Below are 15515 nucleotides of genomic sequence, written 5' to 3' on the forward strand. Positions count from 1 at the left end.
AGGTTAGCAGGGACCGCAAGGATCATCCAGTCTAAGGCCCTGCCAAGATGTAAGATTTGTTGTTTCTGCCTCTCCACCGAGCTTAGCACAGAGCCCGCTGGAGAGGAGACTTGGGGATTTCTGAGCAAGGAAACTTTCTGCTGTCTGTTTCTATTGTGCTGAAGGAAACAGGACTCCATCCAGTCTTTGAAAATAAACAGGATGGCACCAAAGAATAAACCCGATTTGTGTAATTGATTTCTTCTCCTAATGGAACCAACCCTCAAGGCCTCAGACACTGGTTAACCACTCAGGCCAAAAGGGGCACAGGCACAATTAAGTTAACCAACTAACGGTAAAAAGAAAAACTAAATGACTAAATTGGAGCGAATGGAGAGACAGTCCAGCCGCCAACGTTTAGCCACAGAAAGAATAAAAGAAACTGAGGTGGTCAGAGTAGCAGAGCCCTCATTTCCCAGTGTTTAGCGCCTTAGCAGGGTGCTTGACTGCTAATAGCCACTGTTCCTCAGGAGCGTGCTGGTACCGGGATGAACATTCCCCTATACAGAGGACATTCCCCTATTCCCTCACCCACCTGCCCATCCACCCACACTTCTCCTACTCAAAAATCACTGGGTTATTTTTGCTCAGACTTAAACACCTCTGGGCCAATATCAAGCCTGGGAAATTTCAGCCTGAAAGATGCTCATTACAGAAAGAGCTGAGCAACTGAAAACAGGAGCTTAAAACAATCACACATAGGCCATCTAACAACTATGACTGTTGCCAGAATTCCAGCTGTACCTTCCCCAGGCCTGAAGAAGAGCTCTGTGTAGGCTCGAAAGCTTGTCACTCTCAACAACAAAAGCTGGTCTAATAAAAGTGTAACAATGCTGCCCTTGGTGGGACACTTCTGAAAGTATCGATTCAGGACAAATTGGTGAGAGCAGAGCAGTTACAGCCCAAGGCTGGGGTTCCTTTGCACACTAAGGCAAACAAAACCAGCCAAACAGAGAGGACTTGGGTTTTACCTCACTGTCTATCAATAAGTCAGACAAGCAATTCCCTTAGACACTCCAGTTTCCCAGTATCACCACCAGTGCCACTTGTTATGGGGACGAATGGTTATGAAAACCAATACCTCAGTAAAAGAAAAAGGTTCTCCCGATCCCAAAGGACTAAGCCCCAGACCCAGGTCAACATACAAGTCAGATCTTACCCACAAATCACGCTGTTGCCAATCCTTTAGAATCTAAAATCTAAAGGTTTATTCATAAAAGGAAAAAGATATAGATGAGAGCTAGAATTGGTTAAAGGGAATCAATTACATCCAGTAATGGCAAAGTTCTTGGTTGAGGCTTGCAGCAGTGATGGAATAAACTGCAGGTTCAAATCAAGTCTCTGGAGTACATCCACGGTTGGGATGGGTCATTCAGTCCTTTGTTCAGAGCTTCAGCTTGTAGCAAGGTTCCTCCAGAAGTAAGAAGCAGGATTGAAGACAAGATGGAGGGGTTTTTAGGGCCTTTTATATTCTCTGCCTGTGGAAGGACACCTCTTTGTTCTGACTGTGGAAAATCACAACAAGATGGAGTTTGGAGTCACATGGGCAAGTCACATGTCCATGCATGACTCAGTTCTTTACAGGCGGACACCATTGTTTACATGTTAGTTTGAACATTCACAGGAAAACTCAGATGTGGATTGGCGTCTCCCAAAATCCTTTGTCAGTTAAGTGGTTTTTTTTGATTGGGCACTTATTGAGAATAGTCCTTTCTCAAGAAGCTGAGCAAATGCTTCACTGAGGCTACTTGGAATCAAATACATTTGAGATACAAGTACATAGCCCATATTCATAACTTCACATACAAAAATGATACACACATACAGATAGAATAATCATAACGAGTAAATCATAAGCTCTTTATAGACACCTCACACAACCTTTGTACAATATTTGCTGCAAATATATAACAGTGGTTGCAACAATGATCTATGTGGTCATAGTTTATGTCAATAACATCACAAAAAGCTATTACCTCACCCACCTAGTCTCTCTACTATCCTGGGACTGACATGGTGACAACAACACTGCATACAGCTGTAACACTAACACATACCAGTTATGATGATGGTCTTTCTTCCCAGCTGCCACAAGGACATCCTTTGTGAGAAGCTATCATAGAGTCATTATGCCTGCACACTCTGTATTGCATTCGTATCTGCTGTCCGGTCACCTGTCTCCAGCCAGAGGTATATAAGCTCGGTGTCTGTGGTATGCAGAATCTGTGAAACTGCAAAATTGCAAGGCAGCCGTTGATGTGGTTAGATACCTTATACATTGAAACCAAAGTACATCAACTCCACAAGATTAAAAGACAAGTCTGCCAATACACTTACCATGGATAATAGAAAAGCAGATAAGCTAATGGGGCTGTGACAGAGTGTGAGTTGAATTATGACTTTGTCTTGTTCTTCACATGGAAGTGTTGGACGCTATAACTGCACAAGCCTGGACTTGCCCAAAGACCTCCTTTTCTACTGTATGCCAGCCAGCTGACCAGCCCAGGAAAGGTGTTTGACACCTCCCTGAAGGACTTACACTATGTCTACATGTAACTCTTCTGCCAGTCAGAGTTGGCAGCAACAAGGGCCGGGTTCAGTATCTAGGGGTTCCTTTTCAACAATACAACACAAACCAGCTCGAGCCCCCACCCAGTGACCTGGGACAATTACACACCACCCCTGGGTGCCTCTGAGAGGCAATACGTCCCCTCTCGCAAGCACAGAGTCTGAGTGTAGCATTGGCTCACCTGGCTCTGTGGAAGAGAAGCTGAGCGAGGTGATATTCATTTGGGGCCTGACTAGCTCCCTCAGAAAACAATCAGCGTTTTATTCACTGAATTCCCTGGGTGCAGGGTGCTGGGTTCTAGGAGTGGGCGATGAAGGCGATTGCCTTGGGCACCAACTTCCAGGATGCACCATACTACTCCACCACTCAGCTCTTTTGCGCTCCATTCTGAGTGGGCAGCTGTGTTTTTATTTGTTTGTTTTTTGCTTGGCTGCTGGGGACAGGCAGAAAAAATATTTTTTGCCTGGCTGGCAGACTAGGTGCAGGATCAGGCCCATATGTGGGAAATAGATTTAGGGTGGTTAACGGAGAACATTACAGCATTTGGAAGCTGAGACTCTGCTGTCACCCTGGGACGAAGGAAAAGGGTGTGAGTAACTGTTAGCCTGAACTGGTCTAGATTTGGACAGTCATGGCCTCACAGGAGCCGGAGGCTTGAAAGGCAATAACTGTTCCTATTGCAGACATGGACTCCACAAAGGTGGAAGGATACTGTCATTAGCTTTTGACATGTCATGTGGTCTGCTGCTACAGGAAGAGGCTACAGCTGTATTTGCTAAGAGATAGGTTGCATGGCCTTCTAACAAGTATATGTCAATAAGTGTGTCTTTATCACATTAACTAATCATACATCCAGCCACACTTCTGTACAGTGTGCACATCTGCCGAGTCTGATCTGTGCAATGTTTTCTAAAAGATGCTCCACCCACCCTCGATTCTCAAGTGAGCCATTTCTCAAAGCAGGAAAGAGGCAACAAACTGGTAAGAAGGCTGCTATATCTGAAGGTCAGTAACTCATCCCCCTTGCCTGTGTGTTTATATGCAGTTACCTGATGTGCTGGACATTTCTCAAGCAGTTAGAACCATGCGTCAGATCCTGCTTTTTAGCAAGTTGTTTACCCAATATATTACATTCAAGCTATTTAAATATTGACAGATTGGCTAAAATCCAAATTTGATATGCCACCATTAACACATTTTCACTGTTTCAGAGCTTACAAAAGAGCCAGAATGTTCACTGGCAGTCAGGTTTAATAAGTATGCAAATCATGATTTGTGCTTACAGTCACACTCTTCTGGTACATGATTCAGTGCGCCAACTTGGCACTCCCTTTCCGATAGGAGATAAACAGAGCTACAAGAATTAAGATGATACAGAATTTCTTTTGTAAACTGCACAGGTTTCAACATGTACGCAGAATTATATTTAATTCCTGTTACTCTGGACTGTGGATTTGCTATATGGAACTTTTTTCTATTGTACTGCTAATCCACAGGTCCTTGGGCCAGAAGATGTGAACAATGTCTTTCTACTTTTTTTCAGGTCACACTTAACTCTTAAGCTTGAATCTTCAAATAGCTAAGAAAGCTGCTTTCTCTGTAATCAAAGAGTTAGAAGAAACAGCGTATTATGGTTCTGTATTAGCCAGGAGCATAGGGAACAGAACCATAGCTATTTAGCACACAATTCAAGCAGTAATAATGGCCAGTTTGCACCTTACGTAGTTAGAATACTTCCCTTCTACACACTCCTTTTCAGTCACAGTGGTCTCTTTTGTCTTACGATATATGACACTGCACTGGTAATTTGAGAGAAAGAATGGGCCAGTGGATAAGGCACTCGGGGGATCTGGGGTTGGCATTGCCACATGCCCTGTGTGAGCTGGGCAAAAATTGTGCGACTCTGAGCACACCATTTAACCTCCATGTGCCTTAGCCCCCCACATCTTCTCTACCCTTAAAGGACTGTTGTGACGGTAAATGTGCAATGCTTATGTGGCACTCAAGTATTACAGTGATGCAGACCATATAAGTACATAGACATACAAGATTATACTGGATGATACTAGGGAAGATCAAAGGGAAAACGGTAACTCTCTTCATGTGGTAGGCATTTCTTCCTTCTCCTTTGTTATCGGCACCTGACTCCACTCTAGTTACAGTAACAGTTACTGTTTAAGTCAATTAAGGAATTAATCTTTTATCTCAACTCACACTCTTTTGAGAGCACCAGCAAAAGGGTTGCTAAGTGTCATTTGTTGTGAATGTAAAAGGCATTCTCTCCTGCTTTTGAATATCGATGTATTTGATCGTGCATCAGGTCACACAAATTGATGATTGGGGAGACTTTTTGCTGGGTTTCTGGTAATTCCTTGATCGTTTTTCAGAGTAGCGGCCGTGTTAGTCTGTATCTGCAAAAAGAAAAGGAGTACCTGTGGCACGTTAGAGACTAACAAATTTATTTGAGCATAAGCTCAAGAAAGCCCAACTTGATGATCACTTTAGATAAGCTATTACCAGCAGGACAGTGGGGTGGGAGGAGGTATTGTTTCATGGTCTCTGTGTGTATATAATGTCTTCTGCAGTTTCCACGGTATGCATCCGATGAAGTGAGCTGTAGCTCACGAAAGCTCATGCTCAAATAAATTGGTTAGTCTTTAAGGTGCCACAAGTACTCCTTTTCTTTTTGCGAATACAGACTAACACGGCTGTTACTCTGAAACAACTCCTATTGTGTATCCAGGCCTTATTCATTAATGATTGTGAGGGGCTCAGATGATATCAGGGTCACCAAAGCGGGTCTTGGCCTGAAACAGGTTTTCCCATCCTGTGAAAATTTGAGATTAAAAAATAAATCCCATTCTGCACTGGGATGAAACTGAGACCTTCCAAAAAAGCTTTCATGAAAAATCAGAAAGAAAAAGAAACAGAAATGAACTTTAAAGTAAGCAATAGCCCAGTGGTTAGGGGACCCCTCCTGGGAAGTGAGCGAGCCCACTTTAAACTTCCTTCTCTGTATGATTCAGAGAAAGATCTTGAACTGGGGGGGTCTCTCACTTCACAGGTGAATACCCTAACCACAGGGCAAGTGGCTGTTTTAGGGGAAGGTAATTCTCTCTCTCAATCTCCTCCCCCCTTCACACCCTCCCATCCTGGACCTGAGAACCTTGTCCAATAAAAGTTTAGTCAAAACTGATACATTCCTGCCAAAAGTTTTCATTTTGACAAATCAGCATGTTCCAACAAAAAATGTTTTCTTGAAAAATTTCTGGTCAGTTGTACATAAAAGAAGACTTAACAGAGAAGAAAAACAAACAGAAAGGGAAAATGGAAAGGAAAAGGAGAGAGAAGAAAGTGAAAGAGAGAAAAACAGGAGTCACATAGGATAGAGAGAAGCAAATGGAAAGAGAATACATCCAAGGAGAAAGTGGTGCCAAGCTGTTCTGGAACATTTGGATTTATCCAGTGCCACATGTGTGCACAGGCCTCCTGTTCATTCACTGTTAATAAAACAGTTTGACAGAGGAGTTTTTCCAATCACAATGGAACACATGACGGAGCCCAAAATAGGTTTCACAGAAGCCTCTGAGGGGATACAATGCACCTGAGACAGTGTCTGAGCAGATTACCGTTGTCAGGGACTTCATGAAGGGAACCAGGGACATAGAAATGAAATGTGTCTGTGTCAGATATCTTTGGGCAGATTCCAAACCCTGCTGAGGTCTAGGGAAAGACTCCCAGTGGACTTCAGTAAGCTTTGGATCAAGCCCACAATCCCTTCCAAAACAGGATCCATTGGACCGTGACAAAGAATAGCACATCACAGCCCATTATTTATTACAGTCTGTCTAGTCAAGGCAATGGAAGAGTGCAGGATCTCCACAACTAGAGAGTGTAAGAGGGAAGGGGCTGGAAACACATGTTAAGATTGAGACACAGAAACAAGATACTTCATCAGGAAGAATCCCCATTTAGGAAATGTTAAGGGCATAGGAGTCACCAGATTTACAGTAGATATTTTAGCATCTTTAAATCCAGAGGAAAGTGCCAAGGCTAATGATGAGACATTATATCCAGCACTTGTGGCATGTACCACAGCGTGAGCAGTTCAGTCAGAGGAAGCATTTCTCTCCCTAGTCCGAATGTGCAGTAGGGCTGAGGGGTGCAGGAACTGTATCAAATTTTCTTATAAAATAATCCCTGTGAAAGCTAAACGCTGAGTTAGGCTTTCATGCTGTATCATCCCTGCTTTTTGCTATCTCTCATATGCACATTAGCATCTGAGACTCCTGGGCAGAAAACAATGTATTTGCAATGGAAATTTCCTTCATTTCCCTGCAGGATCTCGCAAAGTCTGCAAGTCTTCCTCTGAAGGGTGTCAGACTGGCTGATGGGTGTCACTTTAAGCGTTATGCAAAGAATGGGAAGCAGAATTTAGACATTTAAGAAGAGTGGGCACAAAGCTCAAGTGATGTCTTGGCATTGTACACAAATCTAGGGACAAAGTCTGTTTGCAGCAATCACTAGATGATTTTCAGATACAAAAACTGCATGGGTATAGCGGGGAGGGCTAAGAGAGTCTTGTTCATGGGTGTAAGCATGGTGTGTGGGGGGAATGACACCGTAGAACACCACTAAAAATCCTCTACTCACCTACAGTATCAGAGGCTTCTGTATACAAAATTTTAGTACTGCCCATCCTCCAGCATCAATGTTCACAAAACCAAAAGGCTACAGATCGGAAGCTATTTGAGGCAGGGACTGTCATTTCATATGTTTGAACTGGGATTGACACTGTGGGGTCCCGCCCAGTTGTAGCCTTTAGGTGCAACTGCAGTATTATTAATAATATTTTATTTAATGTTTATAATACTTTGACATGAAGCTCTCAAAGCCAATAGCTCTTTTAACTGTGAATATGGAAAAAATTTCTCTTGGTCCCTTAGAAAAATGGATGATGTTGCATTATGCACTATGATCTATACTCCAACAGGTAATTTAGTCTGAAAGTTATGAATGAAAGGAATGAACCCATGTTACTGCAGGTACAGTTAACACTATTTGTTTTAACAACCAATGCCTCAGTTTCATAGATTTTAAGGCCAGAAGAGACTCTCTGATGATCTAGTCTGACCTCCTGCACACAAGCCAAAGAACCTTATCCAGTTAACTCTGTGTTAGGCCTGTAACTTCTGTCTGATCAAAAGCATAACTTTTAGAAAGGGATCCAGTCTAGATTTAAGTATGTAAAGTTATAGAGAACCCTAAGTAAGCTGCTCCAATGGTTAATTACCCTTAGTATTAAAAATTTGCACCTTACTCCAGTCTGAATTTGTCTGATTTCAGCTTCCAATCACTGGATCTCATTGTGCTTTTTACTGATAGCCTGAAGTGACATCTGCGATCAGAAATCTCTTCCCCATGTAGGTACTTGTAGACCATGATCAAGTGACCACTTAATCTGCTCTTGGGTAAACTAAATAGAGTCAGCTTCTTTAGTCTCTCACAATAAGCCATATTTCCCAAACCTCTAATCATTCTTGTAGCTCTTTTCTGAACTCTTGCCAATATGATTTTTGAAGTACAGACACCAGATATGGACACAATATCCCAGTAATGGTTTCACTACTGTGCTAAACAGAGGTAGTACCACTTTCTTCATTCTTGATAGTCCCCTGCTTATATACCCAAGGATTGTGTTCAACCTAGTTTCAATCTTGTAGTGGTAGCTCATGTTCATTTGGTTAGCTACAATTTCCCCTAAGTCCTTTTGAGGGTCACTGCATTCCATAATACAGTCCCTCATCTTGTAAGTATGGCCTATATTCTTTGTTCCTAATTTCATGACCTTGTATTTGGCTTAATTAAAAAATCACATGTTGTTCAAATGAGCCCCCCCTTACTGAGCAGTGCAGGTTGGTTTGTAGAACTGACCTGTCTTCATCATTATTTATCATTCTACCAATTTTTTTCACCACAAATATGATGAGTAATTATGTTATATTTTCCTTCAGATCTTTAATAAAGATAGTGAATGCACTGAGCTAAGGACAAAACCCTGTGGAATCTCACTAGAAACACCTCACTAGATGACAATTCCCCATCTATAATTACTTGGTGAGATTGCTCAGTTAACCAGTTTTTAATTCATGTAATCTGGGTTACTTTGACTTTGTATAGAGCAAATTTTTTTTTATGAGACCATCACAAAGGACTAAGTCAAATGTCTTACAGAAGTCTAAGTATATTGCATCAGCACAGTTACTTTTATTAAACTTGTGATCTCATCAAAAACAACAAGAAGTTTGCTTGACAAGACCGATTTTCCATAAAACCATGTTGACTGGCATTTATTATGCTACCATCTCTTTCATTTGTTACTGATTGGAAGCCACGTGAGCCTCTTCATGATTTTACTCCAGATCCATGATAGCCTAACAGGCTTGTAGTGATCTGGATCATCTTGTTTACCCTTTTTAAATATTAGCATAACATTAACTTTTCCCCAATCCTGTGGAACTTCCCCAGTGTTCCAAGATCTGTTAAAAGTCAACATTGATGGTTCAGGGAGCTCCTTGGCCAATTCTTTTAAAATTCTTCGGTGCAAATTTTCTGGTCCTGCTGATTTAAGAACATTTAATGCTAATAGTTGCTGTTTAACATCCTCCCTAGTCACTGTTGGTATAAAACATTTATTTATCATTGTAAGATATGAATACATCATCCTGCTTCTTTCCAAATACAGAACAGAAATATTTACTGAGTATTTCTACATCATGAGTGATAGTTATACCATCCTTATCTAGTATTGGACATTGCCAGGATTTCATTTTTCCCTGATATATTTCAAGATTTCCTTCTTTTGTCTTTACCCTGCAGACCATCAATTTTTTACTGATAGCTTTAGCTTCCTTTATCAATTTTCTCCTGCATTTCCTAAATGCTGACTTGTACTCATTGCTATTAGCTTCTCCAGATTTCCATTTTCTGTGTATATATTGTTATTTTTAATTTCTGCTACCATCTCCCCTTTTAATAAGGATAGTTGTTTAGCCAACTACTTCATGATTTCAGATTTTTTTGGCCTCTAATGAAATATTCTTAAGCAACCAATTATCATTTCTTATCATTTACATTCCTGTGTTTAATCTTTTTTCCCCTCACTCATTTTCTCATGATTGTTTTCAGCTTCAGGAAACACCTTTTTAAAGAGCGGAGTGTGTATGTGTATATATATTAGGACTATATTTGGTTTGCACATAACAAACGATATTCTGTCATGATCACTTGCATCTAGACAACCATCAGATTTTAGTTCAGTGACCAATTAATCTTTATCCATCAGAATGAGGGCTAATGTAGAATTACCGTAAGTTGGTTGCAATACTTTTTGTATTAGAAAATTATCTATAAATTTTAGCATCTTCAAAAATTTTCAGCTAGTGGCAGCATGAACACTCCACCATACATCCCCTAGATTGAAATCCCCCATAATGCAATTCTTCTTTCTACACATTATAGATAGCTGCTGTTTAAGGAGATGATTGTGCTGTTCCCTTGTCTGATTTGGTGGTTTATAGCAGACCCCAGATTGCAGGTTATCAGATAGTACATTGATCCATCAATGTTCCTGTCCTTCTGAAGTATCAATAACTCTATAGCAAGTAATGGTATTTTTAATATAGATTCGTCCCCCCACCTCTCCTTCTGCCCACTCTCTTGTTCCTTAATAGAATGTATCCCATGATTTTAACATTCCAGTCACGTGACTCCCACCAGGCTTCACATCAAATTCCTTTTCATAAATGAGCAATTGTAATTCCTGGCTTCTAGCATTAGCATGTAGGCCTCTGAAGATTGTATTCTCTTTACTTCCCTTGATTCTTTTACATTCATGCTACTTTGAGTTCAAGGTACATATTTAAACATACACAGTAGCCCATACAATTACCATTAGCACCTTCCCCTTTAGAAGCTAGTTTAAAGCCCTCCTGGCTACATGGTTTGATGTTACACAGAAGACTGGCCGCTCTTCAACAGAGATGGAGGTGGTATGAGACCTCCTCTTCCCATAGAAGATGGCCAGTATTCCAATAAACCCTCTGCTTTACACCACTTACCTAGCCAAACGTTTATCTCCCGTACCTTCTGCTGTCTATCTTCTCTCATTCTTGGGGCAGTAAAGATCTCAGAAAAAATCACCTGAAATTTCCTCTTCTTCAGCTCCTTTCTAAGATCCTGGAAGCCTTCAATGATCTGCACAGTTCTTCTGAAGCAGTGTCATTTGTACTAATGCGTATCAAAACCAATAGATCCTTCCCTGGAGTTGGCAGAATCCCATTCTGTCTATCAATGAAATACATTGCCTTCACTTCATGTCCTGCAGAATGGTTTTGTCCACTCTTAACGCTGAGTCCCCAGTGAAGACTGTCCAGCTTCTTTGGACGTTCTGTGGTCTTCATCTGGGCATGCTTGACATCTTCAATGCATACTGCTGTTATTTTCTGTTCTATGACAAAGAGAAAACTGGGGCATCTCAGTTATTTCTGTGGAGTAAACTTAAGAAATAATAAAAAGAAAAGGAGTACTTGTGGCACCTTAGAGACTAACAAATTTATTTGAGCATAAGCTTTCGTGAGCTACAGCTCACTTCATTGGATGCATTCAGTGGAAAATACAGCGGGGAGATTTATATACATAGAGAACATGAAACAATGGGCGTTACCATACACACTATATGAAATAATGACTTGCTAATGGCAACCACAATAGCTATCCATCAGAGTAAGAATCAAGGCATCAATTGATAAGTAATGCCCCACTTGAAGACAAAAGGAGCATTCGTAAAATTAAACCTGGGACTGGTTTGGACTCCATGTGCACTCAGAATTGTGACTTCTATAGGATTAATGGGTGAACAGAGAATGCTAGGTCAGGTCCTAAATTTTTATAATATAGCAAATTCCTTAAACATGTGCTCAACTTTAAGCACATATATAGTTTGGGCAGCTGCCAAAGGGACAACTCGTGCTTAACATTAAATGTATGCTTAAGCAAGAGAACAAAAAATATTGGTCCCCTAAAATTTTAGTTAATAAAAGCAATCTAGGAGGGAATGTGGTATGTGAAGAAATAAATTAGAGTCAAGGCAAAAGAAAAATATAATCATTGACTGCTTGATTTGGAAGAAATCAAGAAGCTACAGTACAGTCTGATCCAAAATCCACGGGCATCACAAAGACTTTCAGAGACTTAATGAGTGTTGGATCAGGCTCATACTCCAGAAGTGCCATGTGGCAATAAATCCATTTACTCAAAGCATAACTGGGAAAAGCTCTGAGGAAAATATTTTGAAAGGAAAGAATCACTATGACAATCTGCTATATATATTTTAAAAGTCAGTTAAAGCTGGAAGCATGAAGAAGCTACAGTGACTTCACATTTATAACTGGGGGAAATAAACGTTTTGGAGAGGTTTTTTCCTCCAGCTTGCATGTAAAGGGATCCTCTTCCTTATGAACAGCTGCTGTTCTTTTCATTTTAGAGTTTCTTAGCTCTTCAACGTCTTGGAATAATAATGTGTTGTCCATCAGTAATGACCCACAGCTTAGCCAGAAAAAACACAGCGGCCTCAGTAGCCATAAAGTCATGCTTTAATGATTCCAATTTCCTATGCCTGATTTGAATTATGCAGGCCAAATCATGGCACATGCTTGCCCATGAAGGACATTTTCTCTTGTCCCCTTGTCGATGGTAGTCCACATCTGACAGAAGTGTTATTACTGCAATTCCTTCCGGAACTGAATCAGAAGCATGAAACACTGTTACCACTAAAACTGGAGGATTAAGTTAGTGGATGGCATAGTTGCTAAGAATTCTGGAATGCTACTCATTAGGTCTGCCCCAGGCTCCCTTTCAAACTTTTCTGGATCCCAGCATTCCCAGGTATCTACACCAAGAATTCTATCTTAGGTTTTTTACAAGACTCTCTTAGCCCTCCCCGCTACACTACAAACAGACTTTGTCCTTAAATTTGTGGATAATGCCAAGACATCACTAGAGATTTGTGCCCACTCTTCTTAAATGTCTAAATTCTGCTTCCTGTTCTTTGCATAACGCTTAAAGTGATGCCGATCAGCCAGTCTGACATCCTTCAGAGAAAGACTTGCAGACTTTGCCAGATCCTGCAGGGAAATGAAGGAAATTTCCATTGCAAATACATTGTAAAGCTACATTCTTTTTGTAACCAAAGTGTTTGGTGCAGAGTCAGCCTTAACAGGAAAAAGAAAAGGAGTACTTGTGGCACCTTAGAGACTAACCAATTTATTTGAGCATGAGCTTTCGTGAGCTACAGCTCACTTCATCGGATGCATGCCGTGGAAACTGCAGCAGACTTTATTTATACACAGAGAATATGAAAAAATACCTCCTCCCACCCCACTGTCCTGCTGGTAATAGCTTATCTAAAGTGATCATCAGGTGGGCCATTTCCAGCACAAATCCAGGTTTTCTCACCCTCCACCCCCCAACACAAATTCACTCTCCTGCTGGTGATAGCCCATCCAAAGTGACAACTCTTTACACAATGTGCATGATAATAAAGTTGGGCCATTTCCTGCACAAATCCAGGTTCTCTCACCCCCTCACCCCCCTCCCAAAAACCACACACACACTCACTATCCTGCTGATAATAGCTCATCCAAAGTGACCATTCTCCCTACAATGTGCATAATTAAGGTGGGCCATTTCCAGCACAAATCCAGGTTTTCTCACATCCCCCCCACCCCCATACACACACAAACTCACTCTCCTGCTGGTAATAGCTCATCCAAACTGACCACTCTCCAAGTTTAAATCCAAGTTAAACCAGAACATCTGGGGGGGGGGGGGGTAGGAAAAAACAAGAGGAAATAGGCTACCTTGCATAATGACTTAGCCACTCCCAGTCTCTATTTAAGCCTAAATTAATAGTATCCAATTTGCAAATGAATTCCAATTCAGCAGTTTCTCGCTGGAGTCTGGATTTGAAGTTTTTTTGTTTTAAGGCCCACCTTAATTATGCACATTGTAGGGAGAATGGTCACTTTGGATGAGCTATTACCAGCAGGATAGTGAGTTTGTGTGTGTGGTTTTTGGGAGGGGGGTGAGGGGGTGAGAGAACCTGGATTTGTGCAGGAAATGGCCCAACTTTATTATCATGCACATTGTGTAAAGAGTTGTCACTTTGGATGGGCTATCACCAGCAGGAGAGTGAATTTGTGTGGGGGGGTGGAGGGTGAGAAAACCTGGATTTGTGCTGGAAATGGCCCACCTGATGATCACTTTAGATAAGCTATTACCAGCAGGACAGTGGGGTGGGAGGAGGTATTTTTTCATATTCTCTGTGTATAAATAAAGTCTGCTGCAGTTTCCACGGCATGCATCTGATGAAGTGAGCTGTAGCTCACGAAAGCTCATGCTCAAATAAATTGGTTAGTCTCTAAGGTGCCACAAGTACTCCTTTTCTTTTTGCGAATACAGACTAACATGGCTGTTACTCTGAAACCAGCCTTAACAGGGTTACTTGTCTTCTTCCTAGTCCTGTGTCTAATTAAGAGATTCTAGGGTCTGTTGCTGCCACTGTTTTGGTTTCTTCCTCCGTTTTCCACTTCTTGACAGAAAGGGCACAAATGAAAGAGAAAGTTGTCTGGAAATCAGAGCCAAAAAGACCAAAAGGAACGGTGCATTCAAAATCAGGATGTACATTAAGGCATAAGGGAGGAATGCAACATCCAAGAAGTCTAAATCAACAAACCAACCAGCTGGTGTTACGAAGGTGCTGGCAATAAAAAGGCAGCAGGCCACTTGGTCCTTCAAATATAGCCAATGGTGCAGAGCTCCATAGCCAGCCCTTAGAGTATTTCAGAGAGACCCAACAAGCTACCATTGAGTATTTTCTCTAATACTTTAGCTATGTCAATTCTCTTCTATTTCCAGTCCTTGCTCTGCATGGGTCAAATCTTGAAAAGATTTGTGCATGTGCTTAACTTGAAGCATGTGAATAGTCCCATTGACATCAAGTGCGTAAAGTTAAGCAAGTGTGTATAAACGATGGTCTACATGAATTTTTAGTTCACGGCAAGCTGGGACGTGAATTTATCCCTCATTTTACCTAGACCCTGCTGACACCCATTAACTATTCCTTAACATGCTTTGATCTAGTCCTCTTTGAAATGGGACTAATCAAAGTGCATTCACAAACTGCTACTATGCATCAGCCACAGTCCACATGGACAGTTAGTTGGAGACAGGCTAGGGTGGGGTATATTCACACCCCAGCTTACCATTAACTAGTTATTCATGTAGACAAGCCCTTAGTCTTTGGAGGACTGCGGCACAAAGGTGAAATCCTGTCCCCAGTTAAATCAATGGCAAAACTCCGATTGACTTAACTGGGGGGCCAGGATTTCACTCCATGAACATAAATTGCAGTTTGCAACTTATTACAAATAGTCTCAAAATTCCTTTGAACGGAAAAAAGGAGTCAGTGCAGGATCACAGCAGGCCTAAGTAAAACAACTAATGCAACCAAACCTATCTGCAGTACTGATGTGACCCAATAACCTCCTCATGCCAATTGGCAATAGGGAAGTCGGAGGGGAGGGGGGCGGTACAGGAATCTCCTGTATCTGGTATGTACATGCTGGCTCAGCAAAGAATGTCATGGGAGGTCTCAAATAAAAGCCGGTGTCACACTGGTCATCAGTATCATTGTGAAATGTATGTACAGATAATATGTAAGGAGTTCTGTATATATACTGAAAACATGCTCATAAAGGCTGTAGCAAGGTATTAGTCACCAGCAAAGGTGAAAAACAGGTTTTCTGTCAGACAAGAAATGTTTCACCATCTGTTTACATGTAAATTG

General features: G+C 41.3%; 1 long non-coding RNA gene across 1 annotated transcript in view; it reads right to left on the minus strand.

Annotated features, from left to right (window-relative positions):
- Window positions 1-1258: 1258 nt before the first annotated feature.
- Window positions 1259-15515, minus strand: part of LOC144930673 (uncharacterized) — a 353280-nt gene continuing 339023 nt past the window's right edge. The window contains exons 3-4 of the long non-coding RNA XR_013635993.1: window positions 10729-11117; window positions 1259-2270 (exon numbers count right to left, since the gene is read on the minus strand). This is a non-coding gene — a long non-coding RNA (uncharacterized LOC144930673). The remainder of the gene's footprint in view (window positions 2271-10728; window positions 11118-15515) is intronic.

Source organism: Lepidochelys kempii, chromosome 6 (genome assembly GCF_965140285.1).
Source record: "Lepidochelys kempii isolate rLepKem1 chromosome 6, rLepKem1.hap1, whole genome shotgun sequence".
Classification (NCBI taxonomy): Eukaryota; Metazoa; Chordata; order Testudines; family Cheloniidae; genus Lepidochelys; species Lepidochelys kempii.